At 39.7% G+C, this 19,399-nt stretch overlaps 1 protein-coding gene across 4 annotated transcripts in view; it reads left to right on the forward strand.

Annotated features, from left to right (window-relative positions):
* The first annotated feature begins 15,564 nt into the window (after window positions 1-15,564).
* The window catches only part of RHBDD1 (rhomboid domain containing 1), a 29,583-nt gene continuing 25,748 nt past the window's right edge, over window positions 15,565-19,399 (forward strand). For 3 of the 4 annotated variants that reach the window (XM_005527107.3, XM_014256120.2, XM_014256121.2), the window contains exon 1: window positions 15,565-15,628. The gene's annotated coding sequence lies outside the window, so the exon portion shown is untranslated. The other variant, XM_088061307.1, reaches the window with a different exon arrangement.

Here is a 19,399-nt window from a genome sequence, read left to right on the forward strand (position 1 = left end):
TTTTTTTTATATAATATCAGTTAAAACTCTGTTTCATTAGTAAACTGAGGAGATCCAAGTTACTGTTAATTCCAGGGCCAAGGTAAACTGTTCCTGTTTACAGTGAAAATATTCCAGCAGAAAGAAAAGAGTATATATAGCAAGAAAAGGAAATACTAATGTATGCACATACGTTTATATAGAAAAGCTCTTTTAGTTGAATTATGGAAAATCTCATTGAGTAGAATGAGACAAAAGCCACTAACTGAGAACAAACATTACAAATGAAACATTCAACCAGGAGTTTAATTTTTTCAATTCTGAGAGCCCCTTTAGAAGACATGGACCATGTCATGTCCAATGGACAGAGCCTCTGAAGTTACATAACAGGGATCAAGGGCTCTGCTCTTTCTGTGGGAGTCCTCAGGCTCTTCTGCTCCTCAGCCAGGATCTGCACCCACCCCAAGACCTGCATCTTTACAGACCCTACAGCTACAAATAAAAAGAAGTCTGGCTAGCTGCTAGTGTTGTCAACTGTAGCCACTTCTCTCTAAAATTAAGCCAAATTATGGAAACTACATGACATCTGGTCTCCTTCATGTGTATGCTAATATTAGAAAAAACTATTTTCTGCTCCAGTACTGCACACAGCATGACACAGGTAATAGAAACAGAGCAGGATTTCTACCTCTTTTAGACTGCTCCTATAAATTTAAAAAATGATCTGCCACAATTTCATTTTCTTAAAATAGCATTTTTTGTTGTCAGTTTTGGACATCAAAAGATATTTTAAAGAAATGCAGGTATCTAATTCTCTTCAGCTTCATAGAGAATAAAGAAAGATCGCCCATGCAAATGCCAATAGTCATTAACGAAATAATTTATTTTGCTATGTACTTACATGCCAGCACATGTAAGTATTAATGATATTCATATGTTTGAGTTAAGTACAACATATTACTTGAGTTACTGCTATAATTTTCTAGTGCTGACAATTATTTTCTATCTACTTGGCATGCACAGAACTACAGCACAGAACTTCAGCCATTTCCCAGTCTCTGCTGACAAACAGGAGGTCTCCATACCTATTACTCACTGCTGGCTTTCCTAACTAATGCATTAATTCTTGAGGATGTTTCAGTTGATTTACATAAATACATCCTCTCCTCCTATTATGCTATTACATACATTAGATTATTTTCTACAAAGCATTACTGGGGATTATTTGCAGCCAGCAGATTCAGAGAATGCTGTCCTTGCCATACAGTCCAGAAAAACAGAGTTGACAACCACCCTGTTCCCACGGTCTCCCTGTAGAGATTGACATGCTGGTGTTCACACTCAAAGTACAGCAAGCAGCTGTTTTTATCCAAGACATGAGCCCAGCTGTGGAGAGGAGGGTCTCACAGTGGGTAACATATGCATTTGTTTTTCTGATATAGACAGGAAGAAAACATTTATCAGTTGGTGGATTTAGGTAGACTGAAAAGAGCCCAATTATAAAATTTGGGAAAATCAGGATGGTTATTAAAGGGGAGAGAAGAAGTGGCAAAATAAATTGCTTATATTTGTTAGTTTTTCAGGGTTTCCCTTCATGTAACCCCAGTGTCATTAGGAGACGTGTTGCTTAGACCACTGCACACTGACAGACACTCTTGACTTCCCATCCTGTGTTTGCAGAAATCCAGAGGTAAAGGCCCAAAACTCAAGGGCTGAGTTTTCCTCATTCTATAGGGTTTTTTACATATGAAGCTGCAGGAGTCTGTTCTTTGAGGGCTTAGTTCAAGAACCAGATTTCAAGTAGTAAATTTGCAGTAGTTTCACTTATTTTCACACCAAAGATTTCCCCAGGTTTGCAGCAGTTAGATTTATATAGCTGTTTGGATCACTTCTGTATTTATTGTTTCATGTTACAAGTACAAAACTAGTGTAAATACCATAAAAAATTTGGCTTTATATGGTATGTTTTTCACTCTCTCATTTCCTTGTTGTTACTGGCAGCATCCAGAGACTGTTTCCAGACACCCCTTCTGTGCCCATTGGCAGTTCCTCTGCCTCTCAGAAATCTTTAAGGATCACACAACTTCCCAATTTTAATATTTTCACCAAAAAGAAAATGTGAACATGCTACTAAGCATATTCCAGTTCTTATAGATTCCTACCATTGCCTTACTTATCCCCTTTTCACAGGATTAAACTATAAATATGAATATAGTTACTAGAATGATGTCTGTTTTTTCTGCTATTTCCAAAAATAGCACCCAGGAGATAGGAACAAATGAATTTGGTATTTTGTCCAGGAACAGGATACCTCTTGGGCTTTTTAAGCCTTTAAAAATTATTTAGCAGTGATGACAGATGCAAGACTGACATCTCAATACAATGAAAACCTCAATTTATCCGTGCTATCAGCAAGGCTCCAGTTATTGCAAGATTCTATAGCTATGCAGTTTGTTACTGAATTAAATCCTTCCTATAGGATAGTGATTAATAATCCCTGCTTTTGTTGTTTAAAACAGATGTTTCAGGCCACAGAATGACAAAGATCAACTTAAATACATGAAGAGAGTATAAATGTCTTCCTGAGTCTGCAGAACAACCTGAAAAAATTTAATGGAGAGGTCTGCTTCCCCCTAATCACCTGAAAGGGTTGTCACGTCTGGAATGGAAAGATAAGTTACAGCATTGCCCTCAGTAATTATTTCTAGATGGAGAATTCCAGCAGAAGCATCCAGCTTTTGTTCTTAACCCCCGGTCCAAAGCTGGCCATGCAGTAGAAAAAGTAATAAAAAATGGTATCTCAGAGGATTTCATTCTCATAATGAAACAGTTTCATATTTAACTAACTTTAAATGTCTTAACATTAATTAAGGTACTGTAGAATACCCAGTTTCTTTTGGTGCATTAGAGTTCTGTAGCAAATGTGGTGTAAAACATTGCCAGTTTGCAAAATAACAATAATGTCCTAAACACACATGCACTAAGATCCTGCAGGTATGTGCTACAGCAGAGCACAGCATCACCAACCAGCACAGTTGTGCTCTGGGTTTGGCAGGAATCCCCCTTGCTGCCTTTCTTTTAGTGGCAGAGGAATCTTTAAAATCAAGGTGTGAAAAGGTATGTCAGGTCCTCCTTGTCAACTGAGGCAGATGACTGATCCTGGCATCAGTCACTTCAGAAACAAAATAAACCAGCAGTTATTTTTTTTATCTTTTTCATGAGGATTACAGCTGGTAGATGATAATGTGTCCCCCCTTCTATGCAGCTGCAGATTCATGCAGTGCTTCTTCTCCCAGCAGAGTAGTGGCACAACATGGATGACTTTCCCATGGTTTATAAATCCTGTATCCATGACCTTCGCAAATCAAGGGTCAAAGAGAAAGCACAGCCTATATAAATAAGTTTATGAAGTTTTTGAAGACGTAAGACTTGCAAGTGAAATATATCTGTTTAGAGGAGCAAAGTCTTCACCAAAAACGAGAGGCTTCTCAGGCAACTAGAAACTGTCTCTATGTAAGCAGCATTAAAGTGCCATTTTCTTTTTATCTCTGATGACAAACTTCCTCAACAGCTGCATTCCTCAGAAATGAAATGACCAAACTCCTGGGTGAAACTCCTGTGAGAAGACAAAATCACCCAACCCTACTGGCTTGAAACTCCTCATAGACATGAAATAAAGACCACAAATTCAGGCATAAGCACTGAAGTAATTCAAGTGTGCTGTCCCACTTAATAGGAATAAAGTTAATAGGAATAAAGTATAAAATACAAGAGTGAAATAGGAGCTAAGAAAATCAGAAAGCAGTTTAAAATCAGGCATGGGAAAAGTCTGGCCCATACATGTGCCTCCCCTTGCCTTGTGAACAGAAGACATCAGACATTGAGTTCTGCAGTTTCAGTATCCAAGAACTGGGATATTATGCTAATAGCTGTGATGATAACATTTTATGTGGATTTCCAGGTCATTAAGGATGCCATCAGGGTCATCCACTGAAGGAACACACAATTCCCACTGAAGACACCTCACTGTAAGGTCAGATATTATTCAGTGTAAGAAACAAGCCCTGTCTCTTGCATACCTGCCTTATTCAGGATATGAGTTACACAGTGAGGACTGCAAAGGGCATGAGCCCACTGGCCAGCTCTTGGCTAAATCCTTTCCCACAGCTGCATGAAAGGTAAGTAGCTTCAGGGGAATCAGCAATGAGTTTACTGGTGCAATATTCAGTGAATGCCATCTCTAGTGCACAGTGTGAGAGACAGATCTGCTGCCATTGACCTTAATACTACCGATTACTGTGTGGTTTGTTGAGTAAGCACTGTGTAAGTGAGCAAGTCAGAAGCACAGCCTCTGAATAAAGATAACATTACATCAATATTGTGTTATTTTAAGCTTCTATTAGCAACCCAAAAGTATTTGTTAAACTAACAGGAATTGCACCATAGGAAGCCCTCTTTCACTCCAGTTCTAATGCAAAAATACCCTGCAGAATAATCTCATGAGTTAAAACTGCAGAAGTATATAAAAGCAACATGGAACAGTTAGGATTTGCATGCACATTTTTAACCTTGTTATTCCCAGACCTTAATTTTACTTTTTTTATTTCTTTAAAATTTTCTGACCATGTTTAGTCTAGTCTACTAACACCTATGCTTTTTCAGAAACTACTGCCTCTTAAGAATGCATCCTCTGCAAAGCCAAAAGTTTTGCACTGGTACAGAAGTAGGGAACTTTCATAAGAGTGCTGAATTAAATAGTTTTAAGTAATTTTGCAAGAAGAATAAAAGACGTGGCAGATTACTATTCTCAGTTTTAATTTGTATGTGCAAAACTAATGATCCAACATGACCTAAATGGGGTGTGCCACTTTCCCTTCACTGAAAATGCAAATGTTAAGGACCTTGAAAAGTGGCGCTCCTTGCAGAGGTCACCTCAATGGTCTGTTATCAAAGCTTGCATAATGAAGTGGATGACACAGCCATTGACTTGCATATGGGCTTGTATATGTCAAAGCAGACCAGCTTAATCTAAAGGTGAATTCAATAATGTTATGCTGAATTGCAGTACACAAAAAGCCTGCAAAAGCCTATGATTAAGGGTCAGCACATCTGGCTTCTGATTTGATGTCGGCTGCTAACCCTTCTTTGACCTCATCCCCTGCAGACTTTCTAACTGCCTATTACTAGGGATATTTTACAATGTCATCTTGCTGACTCTCACTGTGCATTGAAAAATGCCATGTATCTTCACCTTTGCTAAGTTAATTTCCAAACCTCTTCACTACACATGGAAAACTAACATTTAATTTCCTAAGCCTGCAGTAAATTGTCATCTCACATTGGGAGATAGTAAATGAAAATTGTAGGAAAGCTTATTTTTCCTTCCAAAATAAGTATTCTGTCCATTAGAGAGTGTGATCTCTCAAATTTGCATGCTTTTCATAATATCATTGGTGACAAAAATTTATTCATCCTTAGTGTAGCTGTGTGAAACAAACAGCAGAAAAAACTTGCTTACGCTATATAGGAAATCATTCACACCACATGAGATTTCCTACTTTACTGACTTTTATTGTTCTTCCATTTATTCATTTCCCTGTATTTGGCAGGCTGGTGTCCCATTTATGTTGTTGATAGGCTGAGGCTTGTTTATGCTTTTGAGTAGGGCAGTCCAATTCTGCCAAAAAATAAGGACAAAGCCTGTTGAGTGGCTGCATCCTTCTGCATAAAAAAGAGAAACCTCTCTCAACTTGGCTTTCCATTTGCATCAAAAAACAATCTGTTCATCAGAAACAGTTCATAATCTTAAATGTTTTTCTAAGCTCCATACCAACTGATTCTCATTTCAAAACAAACAAGAATTACAATTTACAAAAGTGAAAAGTAGATAATTACAGCAGAACACTCAGTTATTAGATCATTTCCAAGTACACAAAAGGAAGGAAATGAATGGTTTGTGACCACCCATATGCAATAGCAGACATTTCTCAGTAATAATAAATGAAAAAATTCTCAGTACAATGAATGCCCCAAAGCACCACAAGAATTTACTTCATAGGTGTAAAAATGATACATTAATTTGATACGTAAATATTTTAGGAATACGAATCAGTTAGAACACACCTTGCAATTATTTGCAACTCAGTTTTGAGAAGAATAAGCTATAGGCTGACATACAGGAAAAAAGAACTCCACTATTTCAAATAATACATGAGCATCCATACATATTTTTTAATCTATTCACATTTATAAAAGCTTCAAAAAAAGAAGCTATCCAATACTTGAGTTTGTACATGCATCAAGATACATAAAAGATTTCTTTTAGAATTTTACCAGTGATCAGCATTTCTCACTTATTTTACCCTTTCCACCACATTTAGGGAAAATGGGGCTTAATTATAGAAGCCAGCAGCTGTTGTAGCTCCATAATGCATATAAATAAAACACCAAAAGACCGCAGGGCCTCCTTTTGGGGTTACTATTTTAATGATGCAGTATCACAGTTCTAGCTCGTTCCACCCTTTCCATGGTGCATATCCTCAGTAAATCTCATCGATTGCACACTGCATCGCTGAATTAAAGGTAGAACCTACTGGGATGGAACTGAAACCAATGGGAATTTAGAGCTATATCACACATAGCAGGGACTGGGCTCGTTGCCCATATTGTGGCCTTATCAAAGTATCAAGAAAATAATAAACATAAAAAATAAAGTTCATTAACTTTGTTATCAATATGACTAAACACAGCTTTCATAAACATATCAGGTGTATGCCTGCAAAGCCTTACAGTCACATTTTCCTTTATTCCTCTCAGCCAAACAGCAAACCTTCATTATCACTTCGAGTCCACCTGGTTTTCCAAACAGCGATTACACCACCTGCACTGCCATTCCACACTAGAGCAAATTTAGTCCCACTTCACTGGCATTTCTGCTAGACTGTAGCTGCTACGCAGTATATCTGCCCATCACTAGCAAGGCAGACCCTGGTAATAAGCAAAAGGACTCCTCATATACGGCAGAGACAGGGAAGACATTTGATGGATGCCTCTGACTCCTGTGTCCATCTCGGCAGTGAAAGCCTTCCATGAGCACCAGTAACTGTGCATGCACTGAATACATGTTTCCCCTGCTTCCTGAGCAGGCTGGGCTTGGCACACACAGCAATCTCATTCGGTTTGTGTGAAAGTTTCATATTTTTCCCCATTATGAGTCCCCACAGCCCAGATTGATAGTAGACCCAGCTGTCCTTTATAATTACATTTTAATGACTTAGGATGGTTGTTTGCATTTTGGCAACTTGTTTAATAGTGATGACATTTAAATTGTCACAACTAGGCTTCAAAGTTATCAATTTATTAGATGATCAGGAAATTTCACACCTATGGTGGTGAGGTTTTTTGGCTGCAAAATCAGTAATCCATCGGCAAACTAATTTATATAATGAGGGTTATTTCATAGGGATACGCTTTAGTTAATTCAGCCCTGAAAGGGATTTACTTGAACAAATTAAAATGTTTACTTATTTATTACCTTAGATTGACAGATACTCTAAAAACACACATATTGTGTTTTGTCTTCTGTTGCTTTTTCATTTCAGTACATTGACTTTCTGTGCACATATCCATTTATTTCTTCTCCTTCTGCAAATGAACCTGGGATTTGCAGAATCACATATGATTCCTTCAGAGAAACACTTCTCTGATACAGCAACAGAAGCACTCAAATATTGCAGAGTTTATATTCTTGGTAGATTTTTTTTGCTAAGTATTTCAACACCCATCCCCCAATGATGCCTCAAAACAGTTGTCTAACTCCTGTATGTAGAAGTCATGAACAGCAGAAAAATTAACCCTGATTGCCTTGTCTGAATATCAGGTTTAATCATAGTACTGTCTGCTGCCTGGCACTACACACTGCTTGTTTACCCCTTAGGTTCCCTGCTTCCCATTTTCAACCCATGGGTTTCAAGTCTCCCTGAAGTCTCCCACCCAGCCCTATTTCACTTGCTGTTTAGAAAAGAACCAACACATAGTAGGGGCAGGTAAAGCTCACAAGATTCTACAAAAACCCACTGCTGCATAGCCCCAGGTGTGGAGGGGGCACAGCTACAAACGAGCAGTGCCAGCCAGGCCCTTTAGAACAAACTGGTATCCTGCCATGTCTCCAGAATGGGGACTCAGCTCTGGGACTGGCAAGCACATCCTGGCCATTCCCATCAGCAGCACAGAGCAGCTCCCCTCACCAGGCTCTGCTGAGGCAGACTGGCTGCCATCCTGACCACGGATGGCAGCTGCAGGAGGTAGTGGGGCTGCAGCCCACAAGCAGCCCACACTTCTGACAGAGGAGACTGAAATTGGTTAACTGATTCTGAAGTTATTGGGAGAGCAGCATGCAGGTAAAATTGTTACACGTTGATTTTTTAGGAAATCAACTAACACATGCTCATACATGTGATTGGTGATTGATACCAACAGGAATATGCCAGTCATCATGAAGGAAAGTAGCTTTGGGAGGGGCAGGAGGGGGATTACTGCTCACTGCCAAGTCCCTGATGTACAAATGGCACTGCTGACAGGCACCATGCACGTGCAAGTGAACACCTTGTGAGCTCCCACCTACTTCAGGGACTTGGCCCAGCACAGGATGTGCCATATAATCTTCCTTCCAAGAGAGAGCTGTCTGTAATACACAAGTTGGAAAAAAAATAAATCTAATGATGTACTTCTCTTGACAATTTTGACTGCCTTTTCCTCCTTATCAGTGGTATTACCTTCATGCAAGCAATCATTAAGTAAACAGATCTCAAAGAAAAGTCATTTCAAGTACAGATTTCTTCCACTAAACTCCCTGGAGTGCCCACTCTGTAGCCCTTGGGCAAAATCCAGCATGAATTTATCTCAAGAATAGGCCAATGCTCATTAATCAAGCAAAGGCCTGGCTGAAATCCTCACAGGCGGCTGCGCAGAATGCCAAGTCACCTTGTTGTAACTGATCTAGGTATTCTGCAGTGCCAAAAGCCAAAAAGCTGCCAGAGACCATTATATTACAGATAGAAAGACAGTAAAGAAAACAAGGAAAGTAATTAAAAAATATATTTCTCAAGCTCATTGGACATGGACCAAAATTTGAACACAGAATGAATAATGAAAATAAACGTGACAGGTAGCAGAAACACACATTAGTGAGCTGCTGAAAGAAAAAGCTTCAAATAGACTCTCACAAGTTTTTAGAAGAGGAGGAAGAGGTCCCCAGGGCAATCCCCATGGGAATTCTTTGACTCTGGGAAGTGGGAGGGTTCATCTAACTAATGGCTGAAAAACTTGCCCTTCTACCTAGAAAGCTGGAAGATCCCCAGAAACCTGAACAAGTCCTAGAAAGTTTGCATGAACACCCCTGCAGATGGCTGAGCGCTATCTTTATGCCCTTGCTGGTGCTCATTCCTTGCCAATCGCAAGCCCTGTACCCTGACCTCTGCTCTGTTTTCAAGGGTGGCCTTTGAAGTGGGTGATTCCTGCAGTGGAGATGGCCTGCGGGACAGGGCAGCCCAGGGCTGTTACTTGTTCTAGCTGGGAGCTGCGATGGCTCTCAGCACACGCAGAGCACGGTGAATCCTGCCTGCTCCGGCCCCACCCAGCCCCTGGAGACAGCCTCAACCCGATCCCAAGCACCTCGTTGATTTTGTTTAAAGAAGATTAGAGAGCACCATCAGCAAAGGACTGACAGGCAGTCATCTTCAGCAGAGTGAAAAATAAACTGGTGTAGTAAGACAGCAACCTGTTGCAGCTGTTTGCTCAGTGAGTGCATCGCATTTCTCAGCTGCATGTCACGACAAGCAGTCACGGCAGGACAGCACAGACCCATCTCCTGCTGCTGCTCCAGGTCTGAAGGAAGGCTTCCACCTGTTTTTCTTGGTCCAACAAGAAGTAGCACAGCTGTCTTTGCCCTGAGGCAATCATTATGGCCACAGCAGCACTACCACAAAAACAGGGGTGAAAGCTGCTGTTTGAAACCAAGGTAAAGACTGAGGCTTATTTCCTGTACATACACAGCAAAAAGCATCATCCCCAGCAGGTTCACCAGTTATTTCCACCAGCTGCTATCGGTAGTTTCCAGTGCTCTAAAGGCAGTTTAAAAAAAATACACCTCAATTTTTATTGAGCTTTGAAAACCACTGCTTCTATTTCAGATCTGAATAAAGCCTTGTGCTCCTGAAGGCTTGTCTGCTTTTCCCATCTATACTAGCTGACCAAATACAATATACTGTATTGGCTAGAAAAGTCTACTTTATCAGGCTAGAGTGAAATTTCTCATGAGCTGAACCTGAGTAACACTCAGCTACAAAATATAAGCTTTCAGGTTTGGTGATATTCAGTAGTTTTATGTAGTTTGATTATAATTCATACATTATTTTCTATGCTCAAAAATGTTCAAGCGCTTCAAAAACCCAATCTGATCTTGATTTACTTTACTGCTATCTACAGCAGCCTTGTAATTTCTACTGAATATTGTAAAAACCAATAATGAAAAAAGTGAAAATAATGCTTCAATAGAGCTTACCAACTTTGAATTGCCACTTTCAGATTCACTGCCTTGAATATTGTATTGCCCCCTTCCTTACTTTGTCTGGAACAACATCTGTGAAGGGGATCCAGCCCCAAGGTACCTGAGCAAGGAGCAGGAAAGGTCCAGGGACAGCAGCTGGTTCAGCCAAGCCTCCAAAACACAAGGCAGCCCATGAGGACAAGGCAGGACAAAGACAAGGGCAGGAAGTCAAAACCAGGCATTACACCTGGATGGAGCTGTTTGGAGACAGAACCATCAACCAAAGGCCCATGGCCAGGGCAAGGCTGGGTGCCAGTAGGGACCAACCCTGGTGCAGGCCTGCTCAGGGAAAAACCCCAGGCCTAGGGCTGACCTCAAGTGGGTCTCTGGGCCATGAGGAGGGGATGTGTCTGTGGGGAACCCAGGTGAGGCTGGCCAGGCACTATTAAGGCCTAATTAAGCCTGATCAATGCACTCTGAGCTGTGACAGATGCCTTTGTTAGGCTTAGTTTTGTTAATAAAAATATGTTAAAGACAGCTTTAGGAAGTTGAAACCAACAAAACAAACAAAAAATAATGCCTATTTTGATATTATGAATATTATGGCACACGATGTCTCCTCACAACTTCTGGGATTCAAACTTCCAAGGGAAGTTCTCTTTGTATGAGAACAGAAATAAAAAGACCAAATTGTGAAGTAAAATTTTTATGTGGTCTTCTTCCAGTATCAGCACCTCTTCTAAATGCTTCCTCACCCTTGCCTCTGCCTCTCAGCCTCTCTGCAGGGAACAGGAGTCAGGCTAGTGATCACACACAACGTAGAACCAAGGTTAGCATAATAGATAAAAACTTGCAAAACATGAATTCTACTCATATATTCAGAAGAAAATACAGAACAAGAAAAGACTTCCAAGAAGGGGCTTAAATGTAATTTCTGGTGAAATTACTGTACTATCTTTGACAAATCCTCCTTTACAAGGAGTGCAAGATAAAGCCCTCTGGTATTGCCTCTGTATTAGCCCAACTTTGAGAGCTGGGAACCTGGGAGTACAGCAAATCGACATTTCATCTCCCTTGAGAAGGACATTGCTTCCACTGTCCTGGCATCCTGCAGGCCAATGGAGCACACAAATGTCACCAGAATAGTGACATATCCTTGTTATAAAGTAGTTAAAAATTCATAAAAAAATGGATCAAACCCTGTGTTTCCATAATGGAAAACATCATGTGAATACTTTATAGGAATGGGAAATAATCACAAAATTTTCACAGCTAGAGAATTAAGAAAAATTCTCAGCCAGTAGCAGAATATGCTTTAATGTAATGATTTTTATAAACTGTGAATGATGAGATGTAAATTATGCTGCCACTGAAAAAAAAGCAAACAACTGTATTTAACAGAATATTTTCTGCCTACAAGTAACAACTTCTTGAGTGTTATTCCTGTGGTCAGTAAAAGTAAGATAAATGTTTGCATATACAGCTTTTAAAATCAGTTTGAGATGACAGCAGGTTACTCTTTTGTCGCTTCATACCAAATAACTCTTTACATTGTAGTTTGTTTTCATGTTTTTAGTGATGTCACATCCTATTCTCTTTGCTTTTGACACCTTTTTTAGAAAGCCCTTCAGTTTCATAGAAGGATTGCCTGGTACTATCTTTTTGGCATAGTTCACACATACATTTCCTTAACACTTTTTGGTCTACTCCCTTCTCTTCTGGTTACATCCAGGAGCTCAGGCTTTTGAGCTTTTTCAAAATGCTTTGGCTTAACTGAAGTGTCTCACTGCAGCATGGAAATATCCAGATAAGCAGGAGGTGACTTATCATCTGATCAGATGCCTTTGGCTGTGTTGGGAAACCTTTTTGATGTTGGTCCGTTTCTTCCAGCCCACATTAAGACCAAGTCACTGCTTTAGTTTCCATACGGTTGTTTCATCTATATTTTCTGGGAGTCTATATGAACAAATCAAGAACCTCCAGGATATATTGTTTTATCTCTGTAAGCTGAAGAGAAAGCATCTCTATCTTCCTTCCATTTGTCCATATGTGTTAGTGATGCTGGCAGCTGAACTGGAGAAAGTAACCTGCCAGCAAAGAAGAAGTTAGTAGAGGTGGATTACGTAGTAAAAGCAGAGTTAATGTCAGATCAAAGACTCTTTGGGAGAGTAAGCCCTGAATTCATACAAAACATTCACTATCAGATCTTATTTCCATCTGTCTCTCTCAGAAGAGATTGTCTCCAGTTTCCAAGGCATTATGTTGTTTTCAGAAGCAGAATGGTAGCAGTGGTACAACAGCTGTATATAAACTAATAACATGTTTAAACTGATCCTTTGATCGTCTGTATTTTGTTAATTTTCTGACAGACTCATAATATTTGATGTATCAAACTCTGGGTTACCACTTTTCTTCTGCTTTTTGTAAACACTGTCATGTACTGACAGTCTAGGAAAGCCACAGTTCCTTTACCATAACTACACTCCGACATTCTTCTTATATTTGCAGGCTAGTCCTAACTAGTTCCTTCAAGATTAACATAAACAGTATTTCAAATGTGCTGCTATCAGATTCCCAGCATTAATTAAAAAAATATCCTTCAGATATGGATTTAATTTGCATCCATGCATTCATAGCAGGATGTTTCTTTGCAATTGTTACATGTCGAAAAGCCTTGGTATAACCCTCAGAAAAAGTGAGTATTTCGAGATCCGCTCTATTGCTTCTAAAACATGTTTAAACCTTATGCTATTAAGCAAAGATCTCAATGTCACTTTTTCATTATGGGTCAACATATGACTAAACTGCATGTTTACACTGATAATAGCTGTATGATAAATATTTACATGGATTATATAGTTAGCAGTAAGGCGTAAGCAGTGCTGACTATATGCGTCACTCCTGTACCAGCAGTACACAAGTTATGAAAGTGATGGTTTTATTTTTTCTTCTTTATTTTCCTTCCAAGTATTGAATTCTCTTTCTAATCAGGCCAGACATAACCAGGAAACAGAACCCATACTGTCAGTTGTTGCTTAAATGGAAAGGGATATTGTCTTAAATTAATTCAACCAACCTTTTATGTGTCAGCCCTTCAGTAATTCTTACTCAAGAACATTATTCATACTGAGGAAAGCTGAGGAATGCCTTGTATGGCACATGTATATAAAATGTAGAATTTTCAAAAAAAAAAAAGTTGTAATATGTGAACAGTGTTTTTCATTTAATTAAATTTTATTGGTAAGAAAAATTAATATTCAGACAAAAAAGTAAAAGAAATCCATGAGGTGAACGGTGGCACAAGATTAAAGAAAGAAAGCAGCAGGTGTTTCTTTTTTTCTTCTAAGCAGCTATTTATGTAAGTATAAACTAACCAAGAAGATCTGGCGGGATATTAGTAAAATTTGTGTAGAACAAGGAAAAAAAACCCCAGCATTTAAGAACTTTATGGGTATAAAGTCCCACACTTGGGCAAAGAGTACAAGAACAATGGTGGGTTTTTTTTAAAACCTAGCTACATATGTGGTCCATTAATTATAGCATTAGAACATAGTATTAATTTCCTTAGCCACACATTGTTCCTGTGACTTTTGTTAGCCCTGCCATATCATTAAGGATCTGAAAAGAGAGAATAGTAATATACAATTGCTCAGATTGACCATGAAGGGAACTATGATCTTCCAGGTCCCAAAAAGGAACCACAACCTCAGGACTTGCATATCCAGTAATAAGACCTGAGCCTGTATTGAGGCAATAAATATGGCATCTTTAAGAATTATGGACTGAAGTTATGATTGCCTGAAAATGGAGTATGCTGTTACAGGAAATTGTGCCAATTGTAGAAAACCTGATGTATGATAAAAATCTATCAGTTTGGGCACTTTTAACTCCCACATCCTGAGATTTCTATGAATTATTATGATTAGCTTTAACTGAGGTAACAAATCTAAATGTGCCAGAAGTAAGGAGCTTAAGGTAATGTGTGTAAATGGTGGCACACACTGAACCTGGCCCGCCTCTTTTGGCTTCTGCTCGTTCTTGGAAGCGAGGACTATGCTGAAGCTGCTTGTTTTGGCAAAGCCTGCTCCTTTAACTTGATCTCCACCCTATTTCTAGGAATTCAGCCCCTTTCATGCCTGCCAGTCTGCTGAGCTGTGTGCTGTTTTTGGAAGGGCAGAATGCAATTTTCTTATAAATTCTATGACATACTTGTACAAGTTGCCAAAATGTTCTATGAAACCTGAGTGCCACATAAATGACAGCAGAATCAGGCGGTTTACATGTAGCTTTGGCTATGGGTTTTGTATGATTCATTTCTAGTCACATATTTGCACCAACAGCTCTCCAACATTTCTATGAGAACCTATTATTTCAGGCATTTATAATTTGCTCAGTGTATTCCCTACTGAATATTAATAATACAGCTCACAGTCTGGATATCTGTGTCAAATTTGGGGAATAATACAGTGACACCAGTGACTAGTACTCTACAAAAGTGAAACTAATAGAGTCTTTAGCTGCACCAGGGGAGGTTTAGGTTAGATATTAGGATGAAGTTCTTCACAGAAGGGGTGATTAGACAGTGGGATGGGCAGTCCAGGGAAGTGGAGTCACCACCCCTGGAGGTGTTTAAGACTGGATGTGGCACTGCATGCCATGGTCTGTTTAACACAATAGTATTTAGTCGTAGGTTGGATTTGATGATCTCAGAGGTCTTTTCCAACCTTGTTGATTCTGTGGTTCTGCAATGTCTTCATCTAACTGATTTTAACGCTTGGAAAAAAAAAAAAGTCGTCAAACTATTTTAAACTTACAGAACTAGTTACTGTTTTGCATGTGCAGAAAAGTGCTTTCAAAGGAAGCCTTAATATGTATTTTAATAGTGGGCAGTGCCAGCGACCAATACCCGCCGCGAGACAGCCATGCCGCCTCCGCTTTCCCGCCTCCGGCCTCCGCCCTCAGCCCGCCCGCGCACAGCGCCCCTAGCGGCGCGGCCGGCTCGGCGCAGGCGCGGTGCGCTCCCCGGGCGGGGCCGGGGCCACGCCCCTCGCCGCGGTCACGTGGGGCGGCGCGGGGTTCCAGGTGCTGCCGCCGCCGGAGAACGTGAGTGCAGGGGTCGGGGGACGCTGGAGCTGCCGCCACCACCTCCTCCCCTTCCCCGCGCGGCTCCTCCTGCCGTGTTTTGTTCTGCTCTCCTGCCCTCTTCCTCTCGCCTTTGCCGCCGCCTCCCGGCGGAGAGCGGCCTCCCGGCCGTGAGGGGCGCGGCCCACACCCGGGGAGCGCCGCCCTGCTGAGCGGGGGCTGCCCGCTGCGAGCCCCGGCAAGCCGGGTCTGCGCTGGGTAAGCTGCCCTCAAGCTGCGCTCTGTAGGAAGTTTTCCTCCGCCGATCTTAGCTCGTTCCCGCCGCCGCAAGGAGTGGTGGTGGGAATTATGGAAGTAAAGCGGCCTGAGAAGTCGAATCCCCAATATTTCACGGTTTTACAGCCGTTATCTTTATACACACACCCACCGTCGTGTCTCTGGGACTCGGTTCCTGGGAGCGCTCTCGGTGCGCTGGAGGAGCCGAGTGTCGGGAACCCGCGGGGCTTATCCGCAGCCACACCTGCACATGTGCTGTGCTCCTTATAGCCTCCGCAGTTCGGGGTTATTGCCTTCATTTACCCCATTTTCTGCAGTGGTATTTTTTAAAAAAATATATAAACGACTTCCTAAAATATCAGTAACTGGCCAAAACAATATCCCGTTCTTTGTTAATACTACGAAACAAAAAAGCCTACCCCCCAAAAACTGCAAATAACTTGCATCTGTATAAAAGAAGAAGTAATGGCAAGTATATCTTGACTGTATTTGCTAAGCCTTTTTACAATTGTTAAAACAATTCAGTTTTAAAACCGAGTTTAGTTAATTCTGGTGTTTGTAAAATGTAATGGACAATACCTGAGCTGGTTTGATTTCCTGAAATAGCACAGTGATGTTCTTCCTGGAACTGTTTTTTTATTGACATAGATTGGAGGTGTTGACAACGGTAATATAATGCTAATACTACAAAGCATATGTTTCTGAATTGTTTGTATATTTAAACAGAATTATTTAGAATGGATTTCTTCAAAAAGTGAGTTCACTGTTCATCCTTTCTTCTACGCACTGCAGACAAATTTTCCCTTAAAAGTTACCAAGGAATGCTAAAATTAGCAGAGCTGTTGTGCTTCACACTTCTGAAGTGAAGTCAGGCAGTCTTTGATGGTTTCATTTTCCATAATATTAAAAAATTCTTCAGATAAAGGAGGATACTTTTATAGTATGATTACTCAGTTTTAACATAATACAGGTGGCACAATTGCAATCAAGTGGGGGAAAAAAACAACAAACCCTGACCAAAACCTGAATCCCTGACTTTGAATTAAAAATCCCTGAAGTTAAAACTCAGCTGTGGCCTAATCTGAAGTTCACTGTTGTTTTGATGTATTTTTATTTTAAGGTGTGACATCCTCTTTCCTTTACAGGTACAGTGATATTAAATATTTATGATTATTTCACTTCTCCAACTTCAATTAGTGTAGATGTATCCTGGTGTTTTGAGAGGCAGTTACTAATTACTGTCTGTTATAAGAGAGATTTGACCTAGCCCCTTGGGTTCTTTCCTGTGAAAGCTGTCTCATTTATTTTGGGATGAGGTGGCTAAAATGATTCTTGACATGTATTGTTTAATATGTATATATTTTATTGTGAACAGTGCTTGTTACACCCTTCAGAACACAATTTTCAGTTTTAAGCGGAAGTTTTTAGTTAAAATGCTTATTTTGTTAAGGACTTCCTCTTTCGGTGGTACCTAAGAGGATTAAAAATCTATAAAAGATTTTCAATTTCCATGCTGAAGTAGATATAAGAGGCAGAAGGACTTCTTTATTCACATAGAAAACTTTGAATGAAATTTCAAGTGTCACATAGTAAATAAAGACTGCAATATAGCCATTTTTGAAGTCATTGAACATTGATATTTAACAATTGAATTGTAAGGAAGTTATTGACTTACACAGTTTTAAAACATTTTTATTACAGATATGTGACTTCTCTCACCAAATTTTGAAATGCTGTATCTTTTCAGTTCACCATTCAGTATTCCTTTGTGAAGGAAAACCCTTTAAAGGCACATCTGATGAATCCAGAAGTTGTCCTTTATGAAGTAATTAATTTTATAGTTAAGTCAGAACCTTGTCTTTGCTATGAACTATGTAATTGACTGGACATTTCAAAGCTTGTTGTAGCTGACAGCTTGTGGCTGACCTTCTCCTTGCATACTTATTAAATATAAACAGGATGATTCATTATGTTTCAAATGTTTAGTTTGTTTTTCCTTGCATTTGTTGTTTTTTCTGTTAGGCCTTTTCCCCACCCCTTTCCAAAGTTTGAGGGCCACAGTAAAAGTGTTTACAGTTGGCTCCTGCTTCCTTTGCCCTCCTCTTTTGCCCTAAAAACACTATTTCTGCTTTACCTGGAGAAGTCTTTGTACCCTGAGACTGTATCTTCACAGACAAGTGGTGTGGGCCTGTTGAGGCTTATCTGTATTGTGGAATGCTTTGTGCTTAGGATCTGATACTCGCCCTTTATGTTTCAACTGGTTTTGACATTGGTCTAGCTCTAATCTGGACATCTAGGCTGAATGCACACATTTTTTTTCCAGGGTGTACTTGGCTTTGCATAAACATAAATCAAAATTTCAGGGTAGTTATGTCTGTTTTAAGGGGAGCAAGGGTACAGGGAGATTATTTTCCTCTAAATTCAAATTACAGCTACAGGAAAAGACAGTAGAACATTTGATTTTAACAGGTATTTATTAAAATATTTACTTTATTGCATGATTTTTTTAGTAATGTGAAGTTGTAATATTTTATGGCTGCCAAGTGAGTGAGGGGGTTTGTCACAGTAAAAGTAAGTTTAAATGCTTTTTACTTGGTTAGTACAAAACAAACAAATAAATTCCAAGAATATTTAGTTCAGACATTTATCTTGAGTAGGTGACAAAAATGCAGACACGTGGCAGCCTGGATGCAAGACAAATGTCCATTTCAAGTCTATTCTGGAAATTTGCACATTTTGAAGTAGGTGGCATGTGTTCAAAAAAAAAAAGTGCTTCATTGTTTCAAGCCTCATTAGACTTTTAATAAACAGAGTACAGGCTGAGGAGGAATGTTCAAACAGTTGAAAGCTCTCTATGTTTTAAGGGAGTTGCATTCCAGAAGGCTCTCAGATACTGTTTTCTTATATCTTTTTCCCTTTGACTCAAACACATAATGTGTTTTGGTTGATATTTTTGGTTGCTCCCAGTAATGGGAATGGTTTAGGATAACTAGCACTGCTATGATCATAGTGGAAAGCATTCCCAATCCTGTTCCATGATTATTGTCTGGCTATGTGCTGGGTGAGGGTTTCTTTTCTTAGGTGCATGGATGTTGAAAGTACTTAATTTGGGAATTTATGGCTATCAGAAGCAGAGATGGAAGCATTAAAACACACAGTTATTTGACAATTTGAACAACATGGTATGGCAAGATTTTGATGTTTCCATGTAACTTGCATTTAAAGGATGTCCATTTTTAAATTCTAAGAGTTTTTGTGTTGATAGTTTTGCGATGAACAAGATGTAACTGTGTATGTGGTACAAGACTAGCCAGAGGTCTGGGCAGAAGATTATAAGAATATTAGGGGATGTTGGTCTACCTGATATCAGAGCTAGTGTGGAAAAAGAGAATGACATTGATTAAACTTTGGATTGACTATTTTTTGTGGTAATATTGACTTGAAAGTCAAAGATGACAAAGTAATTATCTGCAGTGACCAATTTTCAGTTTAACAGGTTGGTTCATTTGAGCCTTG

This window comes from Pseudopodoces humilis, chromosome 11 (assembly GCF_049639895.1).
Source record: "Pseudopodoces humilis isolate 2021_Gansu_Grassland_sample_001 chromosome 11, ASM4963989v1, whole genome shotgun sequence".
NCBI lineage: Eukaryota > Metazoa > Chordata > Aves > Passeriformes > Paridae > Pseudopodoces > Pseudopodoces humilis.